Below are 20487 nucleotides of genomic sequence, written 5' to 3' on the forward strand. Positions count from 1 at the left end.
ACAGCATGCTGTTACATTTTAAACTTCATGCTCATTTTTCACATGATTTATTTTGCTAATAAAACCATGAAATTCCTAAAGTCATATGAGTAAAGGAATGTTTTGACTTCAGTTTTCATATTAAAATCCTTATGGGATTTTTAAAAATTAAAATTGTTATAGACTATGGGTATAAATGTCTGTGTACTTCATGGTAACATAGTTTTCACTTAACAATATGGTGACTGTTTCCATGTCAAAGCCTACACTTCTAGAGCATCAGTCATAGAAGCTACAAATATTCAATTAGATAGTTGTGTTAATATTTTTTCATTAATCAATTATTGGAATGAGAATTTATTTCTAATTTTCCCTTAGTAAAAATAATATTGCAACAAAAATCTTTGTGTATATACATATTCACACACACATAATTCTTGGTTTATTTCTCAAAAATAAAGTCCTAGAAGTGGATAATCAGATCAAAAAACATGCACACTTAAAAATCTAGTCAAATCACCCTCTAAGGATATTGTCCCAATTTATACAAGCAATAGCAAATGAATTCCAATATTTTTTAACTGAGAGAAATAGTTAATATATTGATAAATTATATTCAGACTAAATAACATTTAATTATCTACCATGTGCAAATGCAAGATGAAAAGCAATAGTATCTAGTTATCTTGATTTACCACTTTGAAAGTTAATGGAATAGGATTGTCTGTATTCTATTGTGTCCTTGAAGTAGGTATGTGATAGGGTGGGGTGAAAGGTTGTAGATCAACTATTCTTCAATAAAAATGCTAAGCTTTTTTTTTTTTAATGTAGGTGTGGCCTGGGCCTGAGCCTCTATCGTCCATGGGTTTCACTCTTTAGTTCTGTGATATCCTTACCCATCTTGATTTTTGAAGGCAGTATAGTTGATAACTCCTGGATGATGTATCTCAGAATTATTGGGCAAGGTTAGCTAGAAAATGTCATTATTGGAAAATGCCAGGCTTAAAAACAAATCAAATATGTTAAGAAATAAAATGTTTCGTGTATCGGTTCCTTAAGGTTAGAGAAAATAGTAACTCTGATTTCATTCATTCATTCATTCAGTAGATATGTATTGAATTTTTATCAATAAATACCTGTGGGCACTGAGCCACAGGCTGCATAGCCAATGATGAACTAAATAGATATTATCCTTGCCCTTAAGGAAAACTAAAGTAGTCGGCAGGGCGTTGTGGGAGGGGGAGGGTTGCAGGGACATCTTTTCTAAGTGTCTTGAAGGATGAGGAATTAACTAGATCAAAAAATTGGGAACTCTAGCAGCTCCTCTAAAGTTTAGGCAGAGTTACTGTATAGCACAGCAATTCCACAACTAGGTATATACCCAAGAGAAACGACAGCTTTTGTTCACAGAAATTCTTATACCCAAATGTTCATAGCAGTATTATTCATAATAGCCAAAAAAGTGGAAATAATTCAGATGCACATCAACTGATGGATGCATAAATCATGTGCTATGCCTGTATAATGGAATATTACTTGGCGATGAAAAGTGATGAAGTATTGAATGTGCTACAATAAGGATGAGTCTTGACAAGACTATGCTAAGAAGACAGATGCAAAAATGTCACATTGTACAATTCTTTTCAATTTGAAAGTCACAAATTTACACAAATCTATAAAGATAGAAGGTAAATAAGTGCTTGTCTGGACTAGGGGTGAAGAAGCTGGGGGGAGACGGGGAGTGACAATAATAGATATAGGGTTTCCTTTAGGGATCATGAAAATGTCCCCAAATTGACTGTAGTGATAGCTTGCATAACACTGAATATACCAAAAACCATTGAACTCAACATTTTGAGTGGGTGGATTGTATGGGATGCAAATCTCAATAAAACTCTTATATTTAAAAAAACGAAAAAGAGAAATGGGAGCAACTCTGGGAGATTCATTAATCACACAGAGTCCATTAGTTGAAGCCTGTGGAAAAAGTAGCAGGAGTTGGTTTCCTCTGCCTTGGGCTCCCTGGAAATTCATTTTCCTGTAGGAAAATGAGAATAACGTTAATTAAATTTTAGATCAGTCAAGTCACATTATTGCATGTCCTTTTAGCTGGAAAAAATCCAGGTCAGCCTCACATAAAATCATTGGCATTGTGTTTTGCATATCTCTGCCTCACCATTTGCTTATATCATAGTCTCAGGGGAGATTAAGGTGGAGTGACATAATTTTAGAGTGTATAAAGGTATGCACTATGTACAACCATCTACATCAAACTTTCAAAAGACATTCAGTCACCTTTATTGTGAATCCTCTAGCACACCACTGAGGCCTGAATTTTCCTTTGGATTTTGTTCAGTGAGTGAGTGCCAAACAAGTTAAGGTCAACAAGCATTCATGGCTTCTTTTATATTTTAATTACATATTGAATAACAATTCTTTTAAAGTACTGTGTTGGCCAAAAAGTTCATTTGGATTTTTCTGTAATGTCTTACAGTAAAAAGTTTCTCAAATCACTGTTAAGGTTTTTTTTTTTTTAAAGATAAGATTTATCTGTTAAGCAACTAAGTATAATGCTGGGATGTGCAACTGTACAAAGAAATTAGGTCCTGATGGAGGAGATCAATTCCAAACCATGAGGCAACAGACTTTAGATATATAGATATAAAATTGGCATGGTCTATGTACCTGGGGACAAATTAAAAAGGCCTCCTAACAGTAGACAAACTTTTGGGATTCTTTTAAACTTATTTTAGATTGCCATAGGACATGGATTTTGAATGACTATTTTAATCACTGGCATGAGGTAGAACTTTTTAGAGGATCTGGTTGCTATTCTTGCCAAGATCTCAGTGGGATATCATTCTGCATTTGAGGTTGAAGTGAGATTCCCTTTGAACTGTCCTCAGATTTTTCTTTTCTCTTTATGCTGTTCTTTTCTTTAAAGAAAAAATGTAAATTGATTTTCCTTCTGCCTTAAAAATTTTATACAAATAAACTTGAAGGAAATATACCATAAAATCATGGTTATCTATAGTTTATAAGAGCATGTTTTCAAAATTTTCTGCAGTGAAGTTTTATTACATCTGGGTCAGAGAATAAAAATATGTGTCCTTGAGTTTCTGTAGGATAGTCTATTGCTTATTTGCTTCTCATTTCAAAATAGCATCTGGAATTCTAGTTGTTCTAATGCCCCGAGTCCTCTCTCTATTTATGACATCACAGAGCATCAGTTTTGGAGTCAAACAAACTAAGGTTTAAATCTCTACTTTGGCTGACAAGAAGAGAACTAATATAAGATGCTGGCTCTTGATGCCAAAACCAACTCTAGAGATGAAACAAAAACAAGACAGGAGTTGATTGCTCTCAGATCTTAAAAACTGTGAAAAACTCTTGGAGAGACAAATATGGAAGGAAAAAGAAACAGCAGGCAGGAGCAGAAGTGGACCAAGTACCCGAGGGGAGGAAAATGAGCAAGGATTCTACTTCTGAGGGGTACAAACAGCAGCTCTGGGTGCTGGGGTGAGCAGAAAACAATGAGGTCAGTGTCTGGATACCCCCCCCCCCCACATACACACACACCCCACCCTGGAGAAGGTTTTTGTAACAGGGAAAGGCTGCTCTTTCTCAGGCAAATGCAAAGGGAGATTCTTTAGGGAGGAGGGAAATGAGGAGAGGATATGACCAGGGTGGAACACTGTAGGTTTCCCACTTGAACTATATGCTCAGAGTGAGAATACTTTGTATGATCCTGCAATGGGGGGCACACTGCAATGGGATTTGTCAAAACTCATCAAATATACATCAAGTGTTAGTTGCTCAGTCGTGTCTGACTGCTTGTGACCCCACGGACTGTAGCCCACAAGGCCCCTCTGTCTGTCAATGGGATTCTCCAGGCAAGAATACTGCAGTGGGTTGCCATTCCCTTCTTCAGGAATCTTCCTGACCCAGGAATTGAACCTGGGTCTTCTGCATTACAGGCAGATTCTTTACCATCTGAGCCACCAGGGAAGCTAGGGTATCCAAATGTAATCTGTGGACTTTGGGTGATAATGATGTGTCAACATAGGTTCATTGATTGCAACAAGTGTACCACTGCAGTGCAGGATGTCCATGATGGGGGAGGTTTTGGTATGCAGAGATGAGGATTTGTGGAAACTTTGTACTTTCTACTCAGTTTTGCTGTGAACCTAAAGCTGCTATATAAAAAAAAATAAAGCTTATTCACTTAAAAAGAAGGATTTGTCAATGATTTGAAACAGTTTAGCATGAGAAAATGTATCAATTTTACTCACCTTATCAATGGTAGAAAAATGGGAGAATGGGAAAAATATCACATTATTATCTCCATAGCTCTAGAAGTTGCTCAAGTTCAGTGTCTATGATAAAATTTTAAGAAAAGGATTAGAAGGACATTTTCCAAGCCTGACACAATCTATTACCAAAAAAGTTACAATAAATACCAATGTTCATAAATGTTGAATATATTCTTTTAACATAGATAGCAAGTCAAGCACACCTGCTCTCATATGATCCTACCCTTACCATAGACCCCAAAAGTCCTGGCCTAAGAAATAAGCCATGAAAGATAAGTAAAAAGATTAAGGGTTGAGAAGAAAGAGATTCAAGTACTTTATTATTTTCAGATACTAAAATTATTTTTAGAGAAACCTTGAAAGAAGTAACACATCTACTGTATATTATGAGTATAAATAAATTGCCAAATATAAGATCAACTCATAAAAATCAATAGCTCCTCTTAATACAAAAAGTGAGTAGAAAACTTCCTAGAAAAGAAGACTTGCTTCATAAAAACAATGGCATCTATAAAATACCTAGAAATTAGCCTATTTAAAAAGCACAGGAGAAAAAAAATTAATGGAGAAACATATAAACCCTTATTTAAATTCATAAAATAATACCTGAATGAAGAAAGAACTAGAGACCATGTCCATGGATGGGACAATTTAACATGTCTTGATATCAATTCTTCCCAAATTAATCTATGTATTCCATGCAATTCTGGGCAAAATTTAAGCAGATGTTTAAAAGGAATTTATAAAAGTGATTTCAAAATTGATATGTAAAAATAAATGTGCCAATTATGGTAACCAAATTTTGAAAAAGAAAATCAAAGTGATCCCATAGTTTGATGATGGTGAGTGGGCAGTATAACTGTTCCACAAGATATTAAGAAATACTTCAAAGTCAAAATGATTATACAGCAATGTGCAGGAGCAAATAGAACACATCCAGTAAAATAGATAATCTGGTGTATATGAAAACTGATATAAAAGTAACAGTACAAGTCAGTGACTAAACAATGGATTGCTTAGTTGAAAGTCTTAGGGAAACTGGTTCACTCTATAGGGAAAAATAGAACTCATCCCATATAAAAGTGAAATCCAGGTGAATTAAATGTAAAAAGCAAAAAAAAAAAAAACTTAGTAACAGAAATTGTAGGAGACTATCTTCATTTTTATGCTTTTTGGATGAAAATTTATAACCCAGATCCAAAAATCAGGAATTTTTCATCCTGAAAAATTGATGAATTTCACTATGTTTAAAGTAAGGATTATTCTTCAAGGAAGGAATCTTCGACAAATGGATAATAGACTAGGAAAAGATGTTTAAAACATAAAAAATTAATATTGCAACATAGAAGTAACGCTTGGAAATCAGTAAGAAAAAGAAAATTCCATAGAGAAATGGTTACAATTTAAATATGGACAAGACAAGGAAGGAGAAACCCAAATGGCTAGCAGGTGGATAAAGATATGCTCCACATCTATAATAACTAGCATGTGTGGGTGCATGCTCGGTCGCTTCAGCTGTGTCCTACTCTTTGCGATCATATGTATGATAGCCTGTCAGGCCCCTCTGTCCATGGGATTCTCCATGCAAGAATACTGGAGTGGGTTGCCATGCCTTCCTCCAGAGGATCTTCCCAAGCCAGGGATCAAACTTTTGTCTCCTGCATCTCCTGCATTGCAGGTGAATTCTTTACCCACTGAGCCACCTTTGTAATTGCATAATTCAAATTAAAACCATGATTAAATCTAATACAGTAGGAAAAACTAGAAAGATGTAAAATACCCAGTGTTGCTGAGAAATGCCAATAATGTTAATCCTTATGTATGGACTGGTCATAGTCCATAATTTTATATCCATTCTGGAAAACTCTGTAGTAATTCTTAATAACATTGATAATGATGCATCTTCTGATTCAGAAATATCTTCCTGAAAATAGACCTTTAAAAAACTGTGGCTCATAATATTTGATGTTTGGGCTTTTTTGTCGCGTTGTGGTGATAACAGTGATTAGGAGAAAACTAGGAATGTCTGGTAAAAAGTCGTTGACATATATGATGGAATACTATGCAGCTATCAGAATCTATAAACTATCTAAAGCTTCATGGATCATGAAAACAATGTAGGGTTCAGTTCAGTTGCTCAGTTGTGTTCGACTCTTTGCGACCCCATGGAATGGAGCAAGCCAGGCCTCCTTGTCTATCACCAACTCCCGGAGTTTACCCAAACTCATGTCCATTGAGTCAGTGGTGCCATTCAACCATCTCATCCTCTGTCATCCACTTCTCCTCCCATCTTCAGTCTTTCCCCAGCATCAGGGTCTTTTCCAAAGAGTCAGTCCACATCAGGTGGCCAAAGTATTGGAGTTTCAGCTTCAACATTAGTCCTTCCAATGAACACCCAGGACTGATCTCCTTTAGGATGGACTGGTTGGATCTCCTTGCAGTCCAAGGGACTCTCAAAAGTCTTCTCCAACACCACAGTTCAAAAGCATCAATTCCTCAGTGCTCAGCTTTCTTTATAGTCCAACTCTCACATCCACACATGACTACTTGAAAAACTATAGCTTTGACTAGACAGACCTTTGCAAAGTAATGTCTCTGCTTTTTAATATGCTGTCTAGGTTTGTCCTGGCTTTTCTTCCAAGGAGCAAGCATCTTTTAATTTCATGGCTGCAGTCACCATCTGCAGTGATTTTGGAACCCGCAAAAATAAAGTCTGTCACTGTTTCCATTGTTTCCCCATCTATTTGCCATGAAGTGATGGGACCAGATGCCATGATATTAGTTTTCTGAAAGTTGAGTTTTAAGCCAACTTTTTCACTCTCCTCTTTCACTTTAATCAAGAGGTCCATAAACAACAGAAATTTATTTCTCACACTTCTGGGGGCTGGGAAGTCCAACATCAAGGCAGAATATTCTGTTTCTGGTGAGGGCTTGCTTCCTAGTTCGTAGACTACTGTCTTCTAAATATGTCCTCATAGAACAGAGGAGGGAGAGGAAGTTCTCTGGGATCTCATTCACCAGGGCATTAATTCCGTTCATGTGGGCTCTACCCTCATGCTCTTATCATCTCTCAAAGTCTCCATCTCCTAATACCACAACATTAAACGTTAGGATTTAACATATGAATTTACTGGGGGGCAGAAACATTCAGACAATCATACACCAGCAATATAAATAAAGTTGTTAGCTAGGAGCTGGCTCAATGAACATTTATTATCTTTGTTATCATTATAATTTTTAAAATTAAAAATTTGGTTAACCTAAACATTTTATATGAATGATAGCTAAAGTAAAAAAAATAGCAAGTCAAATTTCAATTTTCATCTTCTATTCATACAATTCAATTGTCCTCAAATTTTTTTTTTGTCTCATGCCCCCTTTACACTTTAAAAAATTATAGAGGACCCCCCCAAAATTTTTGCTTATATGAACAATATCTGTCACTATGTACCATGTTAATATTAATGATTAAAACTGAAATCTAAAAATATTTTTTGCTAATTCAGCTAATATAAAATGAGAAACATATCATGCTAACAAAAATAATATATCATGAAAAATATTAAGTATTTTATGAAACAGAAAAAATAGTGAGAAAAGTGTTGTTGCCTTAATTTTTGCAAACCTCTTATGTCTGGCTTAAGATAAAACAGCTGGAATCTTTTCTTCTACTTCTGTATAAAATCTGTTGTGATGTGTTGTTTTGTCTGACATATATAAACAAAACCCAGCCTTATACAGATAGGTAGTAGAAATACAGAGGAGTTTTTTTCATCTTTTCAGATAATTGTGGCTCTTCTTTGATATTGTACCAAAACTTCATCAGTGATAGTTTCTTAAAGGTTAGTTGCAGGATCTGACCTAATTGATATTTTAAATAGACTTATAACAATTTAAGATTTTGTAGCATCATGGATTGGTCATTTGGTAAATCTTGTCTTACTGAGTTGATTTTGCCATGTTTTAAAAAAAAACTTTCCTGTTAATTTTACCACCAAATCTTACCTACAATCACTGTAAATTTTGGGATTCTGTCTAGCTCACTGTGGCAGTTACACATTTTCCAAAATTTTAATTTTGGCTTAAATGCTCAAATTTTGTTGTAAACAATATGGTCAGTTGTTTTCCTTGAAGTGACAAATGTATTTTTGAGAACCTGTCTACCATATATCCAAGTCTGAATAACTGCTATCTCTCAGGTATTCTTTCAAATGAAAATGCTGTTTCATAAAAATAAAGTATGCATCAAAGTGTACCTCCTACTTCTTTATACAAAATATTATTGAAACATATTTAAATATGAAGATACATAAAAGTAATACTTTTTTGCATCAGCAAGCATATTTAAATTTCTATTATTATTTGTATCATGTGTGGTGTGGAAGAGTGCACTTTGGTGTCACTACCTTAATTCATGCTAAGTTGCTAACAGTCTGACCCACTACTTATTCTGCAAACAACACATTACTGTTAGTTTGAAAATAATTGCAATCTCAACTCTGCCCTCTGGACCTGACCTTGTGCACTGTGCCTCTACTCTACTGAAGTTCAGTTCAGTTCAATTCAGTTGCTCAGTTGCGTCCAATTCTTAGCGACTCCATGGACTGCAGCATACCAGGCTTCCCTGTCCATTACCAACTCCCTGAGCTTGCTCAAACTCATGGTCCATTGAGTCAGTGATACCATCTAACCATCTCATCCTCTGTCATCCCCTTCTCCTGCCTTCAATCTTTCCCAGCATCAGGGTCTTTTCCAGTGAGTCAGTTCTTCACATCAGGTAGCCAAAGTATTGGAGTTTCAGCTTCAGCATCAGTCCTTCCAATGAATATTCAGGACTGACTTCCTTTAGGATTGACTGGTTTGATCTCCTTGCAGTCCAAGGGACTCTCAAAAGTTTTCTCCAACACCACAGTTTAAAAACATCAATTCTTTGGGGCTCAGCTTTCTTTATCATCCAACTCTCACATCCAAACATGACAACTGGAAAAATCATAGCTTTGACTATGTGGACCTTTGTCAGTAAAGTGATGTCCCTGCTTTTTAATATGCTGTCTAGGTTTGTCCTTGAAGGAAATGGCAACCCACTCCAGTACTGTTGCCTGATAAATCCCATGGACGGAGGAGCCTAGTAGGCTACAGTTCATGGGATCGCGAAGGGTCGGACACAACTGAATGACTTCAGTTTCACTTTTCACTTTCATGCATTGGAGAAGGAAATGGCAACCCATTCCAGTATTCTTGCCGGGAGAATCCCAGGGACAGAGGCGCCTGCTGGGCTGCCGTCTATGGGGTTTCACAGAGTCGGACACGACTGAAGCGACTTAGCAGCAGTAGCAGCAGCTAGATTTGTCCTAGCTTTTCTTCCAAGGAGTAAGCGTCCTTTAATTTCATAGCTGCAGTCACCATCAGCAGTGATTTTGGAGCCCAAGAAAATAGTCTGTCACTGTTTCCATTGTGTCTCCATCTACTTGCCGTGAAGTAGTGGGACCAGATTCCATGATTTTAGTTTTTTGAATGTTGAGTTTTAAGCCAACTTTTTCACTTCTCTCTTTCATTTTCATCAAAAGGCTCTTTAGTTTTTCTTCACTTTCTGCTATAAGCGTAATTGTCATCTGCATATCTGAGGTTATTGATATTTCTCCCAGCAATCTCGATTTCAGCTTGTGCTTCATCCAGCCTCGCATTTCACATGATGTACTCTGCATAAAAGTTAAATAAGCAGGGTGACAATATACAGCCTTGATGTACTGCTCTCCCAATTTGAAACCAGTCTGTTGTTCCATGATCTCTTCTAACTGTTGCTTCTTGACCTGCATACAGATTTCTCAGGAGGCAGGTCAGGTGGTCTGGTATTTCTATCTCTTTAAGAATTTTCTACAGTTTGTTGTGATCCACACAAAGGAAAATTCTACTGAAGTTAGGATTTCCTTATTTCCCAAGGTGATGTCTTCTACTTTTGACATCTAATCTGTACCCAGGATGGCAATGTGAAGGAAAAATTAGGGAAGAAAATTGTTGAAAGTAGAAAGGTGAAAGAAGAATAAATAATAATAATAATAATAATACTCACAAAATGTGTATGTGTGTGTGTACGTGTGTGTAAGGGAGATAGGTTTAGAGAGGCTCTATCACCTTCTCACATAAGATAACAGAGCATGAAATTCACAAACGTGTGTTTTGGTAAAAGAAGGCAGTATAACCTGCCTACCATTCCTGCTACTTTTATATGCAGTAAGTAAAAGGGCCACAGCAATCAACATCTCTGTTTAAGGCAGCCCCACTGTAGGCATCCAAACTGCAGGATAACAATTAACCTCCAATCTTTCCCCACTGACAGGCTATTCTTTTAACTCATTTAAAGCAAGGATTTTGTTAGGGAGCAATGTATATATTGCACACCGCTTAAGGCTTTTTCAATGCCCTCTTGATAATTTCTCTTAAGTCCACATGCCCTTTAGGAAGTTCTGATTGTCCACAACTATCATCACCAATCGCCCCTTTATTAATGGAAGCCCACTGTCAGGTTCAACATTCCGCAGTCCCCATATTTCATGAATATGTATGTCATACATCACATTTATCTTGTTTTCACTCTGCCCTTTCCACCATTCCTCTCAGTGTCCCCATTCAACACTGTAATTATTAGCTGCTTTGGTAATAAGGTATAAATCACATTTTATGGCTTCTTCACCATGTTTCTGCTAACAGCTACCATACCAAGTTAACGTGACATTATACACTCCAAAGGGAGGGGTATGACCCAAACACACACTTTCTAAAGATTTATTACATGGTTAAACTGCTAGGCCAATGAACCTCTTCATCTTACAGCACCAGGAGCTTAATATGTCCTGCTATTCCCCCACCAGCAGCCTTTCAGGAAAATGTCAATGTAGGAAACCCTGGTTGTGTGCAATCAGTTAAAATGTTTGACTTTTGAACAAAGGAGATAATGTATCTCCACTACTGTTTAATCCTCAGGCAATTACTAAACAGTAAAATAAATCCTTTCTTTTTCCACCCAACCCCCCTTCTAGTCACATGCATAATGAGAAAATGCTGAGAGCAGCATAGAGTATGTTTCTTCTTATCAGAGATTTATTATTGGAGATTCTGTTTCATTTTCAAATTTGACCTTAATAGGCATCAGGGAGACAAAGTGTTGGGAAGACAGATATCTGGAGAATGACTCAAGGAAACCACACAGCAAGGGTAGAGAGCTGGAATTTTAGCTGAGTGAAGCTTGCCACAAAGAATATTTGGAAAAGTTGGTCTGAAAGGATGAAAAATTGACTTGCATTTTCCAAGATTCATTCAAGAATGGCAACAGCTTTAGGACAGAGGAAACTGGTAGGACCCTATGCTATTTTAACTTCAAAGTTTCATTTATGTGGCCCAAAGGTGAACTTCTGCACCCTGGAACACTGACTAGGGAAGTGGTACAGAGAGTAATCAAGAAGGGGTTCAGGTCAGTTCAGTTCAGTTGCTCAGTCATGTCCAACTCTTTGCGACCCCATGAACTGCAGCACGCCAGGCCTCTCTGTCCATCACCAACTCCCGGAGTCTACCCAAACCCATGTCCATCGAGTCAGTGATGCCATCCAACCATCTCATCCTCTGTCGTCCCCTTCCCTTCCTGCCCCCAATCCTTCCCAGCATTAGGGTCTTTTCCAATGAGTCAACTCTTCGCATGAGGTGGCCAAAATATTGGAGTTTCAGTTTCAACATCAGTCCTTCCAATGAACACCCAGGATTGATCTCCTTTAGGATGGATTGATTGGATCTCCTTGCAGTCCAAGGGACTCTCAAGAGTCTTCTCCAACACTACAGTTCAAAAGCATCAATTCTGCGGCGCTCAGCTTTCTGCACTGTCCAACTCTCACATCCATACATGACCACTGGAAAAACCATAGCCTTGACTAGACGGATCTTTGTTGGCAAAGTAATGTCTCTGCTTTTAAATATGCTATCTAGGTTGGCCATAACCTTCCTTCCAAGGAGTACGCATCTTTTAATTTCATGGCTGCAATCACCATCAGCAGTGATTTTGGAGCCCAAAAAAATAAAGTCTGACACTGTTTCCCCATCTATTTCCCATGAAGTGATGGGACCAGATGCCATGATCTTAGTTTTCTGAATGTTGAGCTTTAAGCCAACTTTTTCACTCTCCTCTTTCACTTTCATCAAGAGGCTCTTTAGTTCTTCTTCACTTTCTGCCATAAGGGTGGTGTCATCTGCATATCTGAGGTTATTGATATTTCTCCCAGCAATCTTCATTCCAGCTTGTGTTTCTTCCAGCCCAGCATTACTCATGATGTACTCTGCATAGAAGTTAAATAACCAGGGTGACAATATACACCCTTGATGTACTCCTTTTCCTATTTGGAACCAGTCTGTTGTTTCATGTCCAGTTCTTACTGTTGCTTCCTGACCTGCATACAGGTTTCTCAAGAGACAGGTCAGATGGTCTGGTATTCCCATCTCTTTCAGAATTTTCCACAGTTTATTGTGATCCACACAGTCAAAGGCTTTGGCATCGTCAATAAAGCAGAAGTAGATGTTTTTATGGAACTCTCTTGCTTTTTCGATGATCCAGCGGATATTGGCAATTTGATCTCTGGTTCCTCTGCCTTTTCTAAAACCAGCTTGAATGTCTAGAAGTTCATGGTTCACGTATTGCTGAAGCCTGGCTTGGAGAATTTTGAGCATTACTTTACTAGCATGTGAGATGAGTGCAATTGTGCGGTTGTTTGAGCATTCCTTGGCATTGCCTTTCTTTGGGATTGGAAAGAAAACTGACCTTTTCCAGTCCTGTGGCCACTGCTGAGTTTTCCAAATTTGCTGGCATATTGAGTGCATCACTTTCAGAGCATCATCTTTCAAGATTTGAAATAGCTCAACTGGAATTCTATCACCTCCACTAGCTTTGTTCATAGTGATGCTTTCTAAGGCCCACTCGACTTCACATTCCAGGATGTCTGGCTCTAGGTGAGTGATCACACCATCATGATTATCTGGGTCCTGAAGATCTTTTTTGTACAGTTCTTCTGTGTATTCTTGCCACCTCTTCTTAATATCTTCTGCTTCTGTTATGTCCATACCATTTCTGTCCTTTATCGAGCCTATCTTTGCATGAAATGTTCCTTTGGTATCTCTAATTTTCTTGAAGAGATCTCTAGTCTTTCCCAATGTGTTGTTTTCCTCTATTTCTTTGCATTGATCGCTGAGGAAGGCTTTCTTATCTCTCCTTGCGATTCTTTGGAACTCTGCATTCAGATGGAAATATCTTTCCTTTTCTCCTTTGCTTTTCGCTTCTCTTCTCTTCCCAGCTATCTGTAATTCCTCCTCAGACAGCCATTTTGCTTTTTTGCATTTCTTTGCCATAGGGATTGTCTTGATCCCTGTCTCCTGTATAATGTCAGGAACCTCTGTCCATAGTTCATCAGGCACTCTGTCTATCAGATCTAGTCCCTTAAATCTATTTGTCACTTCTACTGTATGCTCATAAGGGATTTGATCTAGGTCATACCTGAATGGACTAGTGGTTTTCCCTACTTTCTTCAATTTAAGTCTGAATTTGGCAATAAGCAGTTCATGATCTGATCCACAGTCTGCTCCCGGTCTTGTTTTTGCTGACTGTATAGAGCTTCTCCATCTTTGGCTGCAAAGAATATAATCAATCTGATTTTGGTGTTGACCATCTGGTGATGTCCACGTGTAGAGTCTTCTCCTGTGTTGTTGGAAGAGGGTGTTTGCTATGACTAGTGCGTTCTCTTGGCAATACTCTATTAGCCTTTGCCCTGCTTCATTCTGTACTCCAAGGCCAAATTTGCCTGTTACGCCAGGTGTTTCTTGACTTCCTACTTTTGCATTCCAGTCCCCTATAATGAAAAGGACATCTTTTTTGGGTGTTAGTTCTAGAAGGTCTTGTAGGTCTTCATAGAACCGTTCAGACTACATTAATATATATAATATATATATATAATACATATTAATGTAGTCAAAAGACAGAATACTCATGCCATTGAATGCTGAAGAATATGTGGAACAATAGAAGGTCTCTTTTATTGTTGGCGAGGATGAAAAATAGTATAGCCACTCAGGAAAACAGTTTGGCATATTCTTACAAAAGTAAACATACTCTTACAATGTGATACAGCAATTGCACTCCTTTGTATTTGCCCAAAGGAGTTGAAAACTTATGTGTACACACAAAGCTGCACAAGGATGTTTATTGCAGCTTTATTCATAATTGCCCAAACTTGGAACCAATCATGAAGACCCTCAGTAGTAAATGGATAAACTGGTACATTTAGACAACAGGATATTATTCAGTACTAAGAATAAATAAAGTATCAAGACATATCTTAGATGAGTATTACTAAACTAAAGAAGCCAATCTCAAAAGGTTACATATTGCATGATTCCAACCATATGACATTCTGGAAAAGCCAGATCTTGGAGATTGCCAGGGGCCGTGGACGGGACGGCGGGGATAAACAGATGGAGTACAGAGAATTTTTAGGGCAGTGAAAATACTCTATTTTATACTATGATGGATGACTTCATGTGATAATGATGTTTCAATGTAGGTTCATCCGTTGTTGTTACATTTGCTAATGTACTACTCTGGTGGGAGATGTTGATTGGAAGCTATGCATGTGTAGGGACAGGGAGTATATGGAAAATCTCTATATATTCCTCTCAATTTAACTGTGAACATAAAGCTGTTTCAAAAATTAATTCCTAAAAAATATGTAAAAGAACAACGAAAAGAAAAAGAAAATACACACTTAATAAGACTGCTGAGATAATAATTAATGTTATTTTGTGTGTTTTCTTCTGGTCCACTTTCTATTCACAGAAACACATACATACACATACACACATTTCTTTAGTGCATTGGGATCTTATTGTCTACATATTTTGTGTCCATTAAAAAAATAACAAGAAGAGAGGAATTTTAGGCTTTAAAAACATGACATTTTGAAGTGATTGCCTAATAGATGGACATAAATTAGTGATGCATTAAGCCATTTAATGATGGATTAGATGGATCTTTTCCCTTTGATTGGACATTTAAGCTACATTTAGTTTTTCTCTTTCATAAATAGCATGTATTAATAGTAAACATCTTCATAACAGACTATCTAAATAATTATTTTCTAAGATAGTTTTTGGTGTTAAATTGTAGAATCAAAGTATATGGCAGTTTTTAAAAGTTCTTGATAAATATTGACAGATTCGTTTTGTGAACAGATATACCAATTTACTCCCACTGACAGGTCATGAGAATATCATACAGTCTTCTTGATAGCATTATAATTTTTCCTTCTCAACTTCACAGGCAAAATGTTGTCCTGTGTGTTTTATTTGAAGATGTACAATTATTTTTGACTGAATATTTTTCTATAGGTTTATCTGTCTTTTTTCTTCTTATTTGAATGTTTTCTTCATATCTATTGTTCATTTTTATATTGAGAAGTTGATACTTATATAATTGACCTCTAACAGCTTTTTCAAATTAAAGGTATTACCCCTTTGCCTGCCCACTTGTTACAATTTTCCATCTGGCTTGCAACTTTATTACTTAATTTTGTTTATTGAGTCTTACTCAGACATTTAAAATTCTAATAATTTTCCCCCTGTGCTTTTATATTATGAAAAACTTTGTCCATTTCAATACCCTTTCACTTGTCATCTAAGCACAATTTTGTTTTTATAATTTGTTTTATTAAATTCATTGGCATTTGAGTTTTTCATAAAGTATAAAATGATATTTTATGGTGTTTTTCTAGAAAATAATCTATTGTTCCCTCAGTGGTTTTGTGAATAATTTATTCTTTCCTTATTAAGTTGTGGTGTTTTATCTATTGTATAAGATAAGTGTGTGTTTGAGAGAGAGAAGTCATTTTTCTGAATCTCCTGATACTTATCAGTTAATTGGTAAATCAGAAAAACTGATTAAAGGAAAGCATGATGAAAAGTGTGGTACTTACCCTCCTTGAATACTTCACTCATTGAATTTATCTGTCGATCTTTTAACATGAGTCCAGGGTATATGTTGATTGATTGGAGTGCTCAATTCTCCTTCTTATGTAAACTACACGCATACTACATTCAGATATCTTCTGGATTTAGTTACTTTAAGGTGACAAGTTGCATAAACAAGTTGCATAAACTAATCAAGATCAAGATCCTTGTATATTTTTTATGATTTTTATATTTAGTGGTTTGGTTTGGTAGTCTTTCTATGGCATTCGATATAGTTTTCAGTACAGCAATAACTCTTTCACACCCATATTTCATTTGTTCTTCACAATAATAAAATGAAGTAAGTATAATACAAAATCAACTGCATAAACAGATTGTAGACAGATCACTGACTTGGAAAGCAAATGACTTTTAGTGCAACAGAGTGTGTGTGTATAATGCATATATATCTCAATCCTTGAGTGCTCTAGGTTCTAGGCATCAATCATTTTGCTTTGTAGAGAGAATAGTGAGTGTTGGATTGTGCAAAGTTCATTGAAAGAGTGTTTTACAATCTGTGTGAGTGAACATGAGTTTGTGTTTATATGTTTGGGGATGACTCTTCTTTTTCAATGATTTTTTTCAGTTTCAACATGAATATTTTTTTTAATGTTATCTTTATAGCTTTTAGAACAAAACCTCCCACATTATTATTTGTTTTAATGTTCTTTGTGAATCTCAACTATGAAATCTTCCAGATAAATATTTGAAAAATTTAGAATAATTTTATATATTCAGAAAAAATAACTAAAATCTTTATTGCATTTTTCTCATGCCTATAGAATGACTAGAAAAGATTTTGTTTTTCTAGACACAGGTTATGGCTCTTTATTATCCTGATCTTCATAGGAAAACACCATTGCCTTCTTACTGTTCTGTACGGTATCTGCTGTGGCCTCTCCTTACCCTGAGCAGTCCATCAACCAGGAGACACAATTTCAGCACTGAGAAACTTGAAGGTTTCTTGGCTCCTGTGTTTGAAATGAGGCTTTGGATCCCTGTGTCCTCTCCCAGGCTCCTCCTTCCTCCTTTCTCCTGAAATCAGCTCCCTGATCCAGACACCAGCCACACATCTCTCCAGGAGCAACTCACTGTTAGGTCACTTCCACGAGACTTGGCTGAAATACACCTATAATATACCGTCAGATGAATTCCTCTGTAGGATATTTGCTTTATGATTAGATTGTGAGAGATGAAAAGGGATTCTCAATTCTGATAGCACAATTACACATTGGGATTTGAAACTAAGAAATTAAGAAACCTGGGCAAGGGAGTGGAAGGAATAAGTTAGGAGTTTGGTTTTAACAGATACACACTAGTAAATAGCTGAGAAAAGAAGAGAAGAGAAAGGGAAAGGAGCAAGGGAAAGATATATCCATCGAAATGTACAGTTCCAGAGGATAGAAAGGAGAGATAAGAAAGCCTTCTTAAGTGAATAATGCAAAGAAAGAGAGGGAAACAATAGTTTGGGAAAGACTAGAGATCTCTATTTTGAAGATATCAAAGAAATATTTCCTGCAAGGATGTGTACCATAAAGCACAAAAATGGTAAGGATCTAACAGAAGCAGAAGAGATTAAGAAGAGATGGCAAGAATACACAGAAGAACTATGCAAAAAAAGTCTTATAAAGTCTTAATGACCCAGATGACCATGATGTTGCGATCACTTACCTAGAGCCAGGCATCCTGCAGTATGAAGTCAAGTGGGCCTTAGGAAGCATTACTGTGAACAAAGCTAGTGGAGGTGATGGAATTCCGGTTGAGCTATTTAAAATCCTAAAAGATAATGTTGTTAAAGTATTGCACTCAATGTGCTAGCAAATTTGGAAAACTCAGCAGTGGCCACAGGACTGGAAAAGGTCAGTTTTCATTCCAATTCCAAAGAAGGACAATGCTGAAGAATGTTCGAACTACCATACAATTGTGCTCATCTTACTTGCTCACAAGGTAATGCTCAAAATCCTTCAAGCTAGGTTTCAGCAATACATGAATCGAGAACTTCTAGATGTGCAAGCTAGGTTTAGAAAAGGCAGAGGAACCAGAGATGAAATTGCCAACATTTGTTGGATCACAGAAAAAGCAAGAGAGTTCCATAAAAACATCTACTTCTGCTTTATTGACTATGCCAAAGCCTTTGACTGTGTAGATCACAACAAACTGTGGAAAATTCTTCAAGAGACAGAAATACCAGAAAATCTTACCTGTTTCCTGAGAAACCTGTACGCAGGTCAAGAAGCAACAGTTAGAACTGGATATAGAACAATGGATTGGTTCATAATTGGGAAAGGAATATGATAAGGCTGTATATTGTCACCCTGTTAATTTACCTTGTGTGCAGAGTACATTATGTGAAATGCTAGGCTGGATGAATCACAAGTTGGAATCAAGATTGCTGGGAGAAATATCAACAACCTCAGATATGCAGATGACATCACTCTAATGGCAGAAATAAAGAGGTGCTAAGCAACCTTTTGATGAGGGTGAAAGAGGAGGGTGAAAAAGCTGACTTTAAACTCCACATTCAAAATACTAAGATTATGGCATCTGGTCTCATCACTTCATGGCAAATAGAAGGGGAAAAAGTGGTGGCAGATTTTATTTTCTTGGGCTCCAAAATCACTGAGGGCGGAGACTGCAGTCATGAGATTAAAAGACACTTGCTCCTTGAAAGGAAAGCTATGGGAAACCTAGACAGCATATTAAGAAGCAGAGACATCAGTTTGCTGACAAAGATCTGCATAGTCAAGGCTGTGGTTTTTCCAGTTGTCTTGTACGGATTTGAGAGTTGGAACATAAAGAAGGCTGAGAGCCAGAGAATTGATGCTGTTGAATTGTGGTGCTCGAGAAGACTCTTGAGAGTCCCTAGGACTGCAAGGAAATCCAATTACTCAATCCTAAAGAAAATCAACCCTGAATATTCATTAGAAGGACTGATGCTGAAATTGAAGCTCCAATACTTTGGCCACCTGATGTGAAGAACTGACTCACTGGAAAAGACCCTGATGCTGGGAAAGATTGAAGGCAAGAGGAGAAGGGGGTGACAGAGGATTAGATAGTTGGATAGCATCACCGATTCAATGGACATGAATTTCAGCAAACCCTGGAAGGTAGTGAAGGATAGGGAAGCCTGGCGTGCTGCAGTCCACGGGGTCACAAAGAGTCAGACATGACTTAGGTGCTGAACAACAAAACAACAACACTACTATGTATCAAAAAATAAATAACAGGGACCTAAATCATAGCACAGGAGCTATATTCAATGTCTTATAAGAATTTATAATGGAGAAGAATCTGAAAAAGAATATATTACATAACATATGTAAATATATGTGTGCGTGTGTGTGTGTGTGTATTACTGTGGGAAGTGACTGGACCATATGATAGCATCATTACATGTTGCCAGCACTTAGCTGATGAGTGGGGCTTGGACCACCTTGCATATACCACAGTGCCATAGCATTGCACAAACAGCATAAGCACAAGTGGATCTAAAATTGACTTCTCTGAAGTCTTGCCACCTACCTACTCCAACACTGTGTCCAAGAAGTGGCCACCAGGGGTCTGCCTTCTGTTCCCACCAATATTCCTGCTGCCCTCACCGTTCATACAGGTCTAGCTTAAAAAGAGATACATTGGAAGTCTACCATAAAAGAGCTGATAGTTATGCTGCTTGAAACACCTAATCAACATATTTTACTATTTTACTAATTTTAGAGTAACACATGTTTTACTCTAAAATTTTCCTAAAAATATGATGAAGCTTCTAAATTACCAACTGGTGTTCAATGAAAAAAAAGTCTCTGCAAAAAACATTACACATGAATTTTTAGGTGCATAACAATTTCTATCTTAGCCTAGTTCATAAGATTCCTTGAGTGTGTTGTTTCTAACTTAAAGTGGCAAAATTTCTTTTGGATCTTAATGAGTCAGTCAGTGGATTTGTTACTAAATTTACCACTTCATCTTCAAGGTATTAGAAGTAGCTAATAAAATTCAATGCAAGACAATACCCCAATCAAAACCCTAACAGCCTTTGCAAAAAAATGATAGAGATTTGAGTAGGTTAGGTAAATATACTTTATATACTTTTGCACTCCATAAAAACCACAACCGAAGGTGATTCAGTATGGTACCTTTAATAATGTGTAAGACTTCCCTGGTG

General features: G+C 36.9%; 1 long non-coding RNA gene across 1 annotated transcript in view; it reads left to right on the forward strand.

The window, feature by feature from the left end:
* Nucleotides 1-3229: 3229 nt before the first annotated feature.
* Nucleotides 3230-20487, forward strand: part of LOC145524865 (uncharacterized) — a 30198-nt gene continuing 12940 nt past the window's right edge. The window contains exon 1 of the long non-coding RNA XR_014067898.1: nt 3230-3517. This is a non-coding gene — a long non-coding RNA (uncharacterized LOC145524865). The remainder of the gene's footprint in view (nt 3518-20487) is intronic.

The sequence above is a fragment of the Giraffa tippelskirchi genome, chromosome 10 (assembly GCF_054371585.1).
Source record: "Giraffa tippelskirchi isolate mGirTip1 chromosome 10, T2T-mGirTip1v1.2.pri, whole genome shotgun sequence".
Lineage (NCBI taxonomy): Eukaryota > Metazoa > Chordata > Mammalia > Artiodactyla > Giraffidae > Giraffa > Giraffa tippelskirchi.